Source organism: Notothenia rossii (genome assembly GCF_949606895.1).
Source record: "Notothenia rossii genome assembly, chromosome: 6".
NCBI lineage: Eukaryota > Metazoa > Chordata > Actinopteri > Perciformes > Nototheniidae > Notothenia > Notothenia rossii.
The window spans coordinates 41321369-41325102 of NC_136909.1; positions in this window are offsets into that span (position 1 = coordinate 41321369).

The window sequence follows — 3734 nt, forward strand, 5'->3', positions numbered from 1 at the left end:
AGATCATCGATCTCATTTACAAGGGAGACCTGCATCATTTAGTTCCACATGAAACATAAAAACAACATACAAACAACAGAGGATATCATATTTACATATTCAACATTTACAAATACCCAGAGTGTCAGAAAGCATTTCATTTAGACATGCCTTAAATACATTCAGAGAAATAAAAATGCTCAATTTCAATTTTGCCTGTAGACTGTTCCAAGCAAGTGGAGCTGCGCACATAAAAGCTGTCTTACCTAAGACAGTCCTTACTCTTGGCACATCTAACAAGACTATATCCTGTGATCGCAGACAATAGCTGCTTGCAACTTTCTGCTTTATCAATGAACAGATATAATACGGGAGTTTGCCCAACATAGCTTTATAGATAAAAGTGTACCAGTGACTGAGCCTCCGTACAGTGAGTGATGGTAAACCTGCCTTGGTATACAATGTACAGTGATGAGTAAGTGCTTTACAGTTTGTGACAAATCTCAGAGCACTATGATACGCAGCATCTAGTTTGCTCAGGTAGTTGGCAGGTGCATTCATATACAGCAGATCACCATAGTCCAGCACAGGTAAAAAGGTCACAGTGACTAGCCTTTTCCTGGCCTCAAGTGAGAAACAGGACTTATTCCTGAAAAAGAAACCTAGCCTAACCCTCAGTTTTTTAAGCAGGTTATTGACATGAAGTTTAAAAGAGAGACAGTCATCAAGCAAGATACCAAGGTATTTGTAACAGGCAACAACTTCAAGTTTTGTTCCTTGCGTTGATACAATATCTAAAACAGGCTCTGGTGTCTTTTTAGCTTTTGAAAAGAGCATTATCTTGGTTTTATCCACATTTAAAAGAAGCTTTAGTTCAGAGAGCTGAGTCTGAATAATGTTAAAAACAGCCTGTAATTTAACAACCGCCTCCTGAATGGAGGGACCTGCACAATACATCACGGTATCGTCCGCATAAAAATGTAAAGTAGCTTCATCCACATTTTCACCTAAACTGTTGATATATATGGAGAATAAAAGTGGACCTAAAACAGAACCTTGAGGAACACCATTAGCAATGTTTAACCACTCAGAAGACAGCCCATCAAAGTGAACACATTGGGACCTTTCAGAGAGGTAGTTCACAAACCACCCCACTGCATGGCTGGATATGCCAGTACTGAGTAGCCTCTGTTTTAAGACGCGATGATCAACGGTATCAAACGCTTTGGAAAGGTCAATAAACAGAGCTGCACAACTCTGTTTATTATCTAGCATACTAGTAATATCATTTACCACTTTCATTGTTGCAGTGATGGTGCTATGTTTCTTCCTGAAGCCTGACTGATGTTTAGACAGGATATCATTTATACATAAAAACTCCTTTACTTGTTCACTCACAAGTCGTTCGAGCACCTTAGCCAAGACTGACAATTTAGAGATTGGCCTATAGTTATTTAAAATAGTTGCCTCCCCTCCTTTCAGTAGAGGCAGGACATAAGCAGACTTCCATACTTTAGGAATTGTATTTGTGCTGAGGGAGAGGTTAAAAAGAGAAGTAAGAGGTGGAGCAATAAAATCTGCAGCTATCTTTAAAAAGAAAGGTTCTACGTTGTCCGGGCCAGCCGATTTCTTAGGATCTAACTTGGATAAAGCTTCATGGACAATACCAACAGTTAAAGGAGTAAAACTGAAAGGGTTTTCCAGACCACATTGTTCAGAGTCAAGGACTGGAGCGTTCACAGAAGCAGAAGCACAGTCAGTGACAGAATCAAACAGAGAGCCACAAGAGACAAAATGCTTATTAAAGCAATTTAGCATGGTGGCCCTGTCTGATATAGAGCCAGATGCTGTGGTGAGGCACGGAGGTAGCTCATTTGGGATATCACCAGTGGAAATCGATTTTATGGCTTTCCAAAATTTCCTAGGATTATTCAGGTTTTCTGTGGTAACTGACAAATAGTACTTTGACTTAGCACTTTTGACATTTGAAGTAAAGCTATTCCTTAGCTGCCTAAAGCGTAGCCATTCTACCTCTGAGCCTGATTTCCTAGCCTTTGCCCAGGCATTGTTTCTCTCATGAAGGAGACTGGACAGTTCAGCAGAAAACCAGGGATTGTTTCGTCCCTTCACTCTAAATTTACGCAGAGGTGCATGTTTATCTATAATTTTTATAATACCAAGATAAAAATAAGACCATGCAGTTTCTACATCAGCACACAGATCGATTTTTCCCCAATCAAAATAAACAGATCATGTAAAAAAACCTGCTCCACTAAGTGTTTTTTATCTCTCTTTGTGATGATGCGTGGTTTAACTTTTTGGACCTTAGTGTCCCTAATTGTGGCTACAACACAGTGGTCACTCACATCATTAACAAATACTCCCACAGATGAGTATTTATATGGAACATTTGTTAAAATGAGATCAATTAAGGAGGATTTATTTGGGGACTTAATATTTGGGCGAGTAGGACTGTCTATAATCTGAGTAATGTTCAAAGAGGTACACAGGTTTTTAAAATCCTCTGACACAGAAGTTAACCAGTCCCAATTAAAATCACCAAGCAGCACTATTTCCTTGTAGGAAAGTTGAGATAACAGTTTTGCCAATGAAGATAAGGAGTCCTTGACAGCCTAGGGGGCCCTGTAGCAACCCACCACCATGACCTGTTGACCCTTTGTTACTTCGACATTCACAGCTAAAAATTCTAGTTGTTTACTAACAGATTTGGAAACCATTTTTGTTACACAAAACTTATTTTTCACATAAATGGCAACGCCACCACCTTTTTTAGGACGGTCAGTGCGATATACATTGTAACCATTTATGTAAATGTCAGAGGCCAAGATCGATTTGTCAAGCCACGTTTCTGATAAGACAATGACATCAGCATCAGTTGAACTCGCCCAAATACGGACAAAATCTAATTTAGGTAACAGACTGCGCACATTTAAATGAATTAAACCTAACCCCGATCTAGAAATAAAATCAGCAGGAGTAGCTATTTGACTAAAACTACCAGGTGGACCCGGATTTGGCTGTACATTTCCTGATAGTAACAACAATAAAAATACCAAGCACCTTTTCCTCTTAATCAACACACATACATTTTCAGCTGTTCTAGAGTCACCAGCAAACTTCGCAAAAGTGAGATTAGAGTTCAAAAAACAATTCTGAAGGACCATTGTGGCAGGCATGTGAGAAAGACAGACATTTGACGAAATGAATGTCCGCGACAGTGCAACTAGCAATTGTTTGTGCAACCCATCCGAACCTGTACAGGGGATGTCCACTGCGGGCGGCAGAACGGACCCGAATCCAGCAGAATTTTTAGGATGACTAGCGAACTTCTCCTTGTCCAGCACAGTCAAAAAAAGGCACAGAAGAAACACGACATTTGCCATTTTCCCAGTCCAGCTCAACAGCATCCACGATGTTCCCGAAGCAAAACCACGTCAGGACAGCAGCAAGGAAATAGGCAAGCAGCAGTGTGGCAACACTCCGGTTTCTCCGCGGTATCTCCAGACCAGGCCTCCCCCGCACAGTAGCACCCAACAGGTGGGAGTAGGCCTCTAACAGCAGGTGGATAGCAGCCTTCAGCCGTGGGAACCACCACCAACAGAAGCAGAAATGGGTGGACGGCAGGCCCTCAAACCGCGGCAGATCCTCCACAGATCAATGGCGTTAATCTTAATCTTTCAACGAGCAGACGTGTTCTACTTTGTGTGTCTTACTGTTCTTTCACGACCGTATGA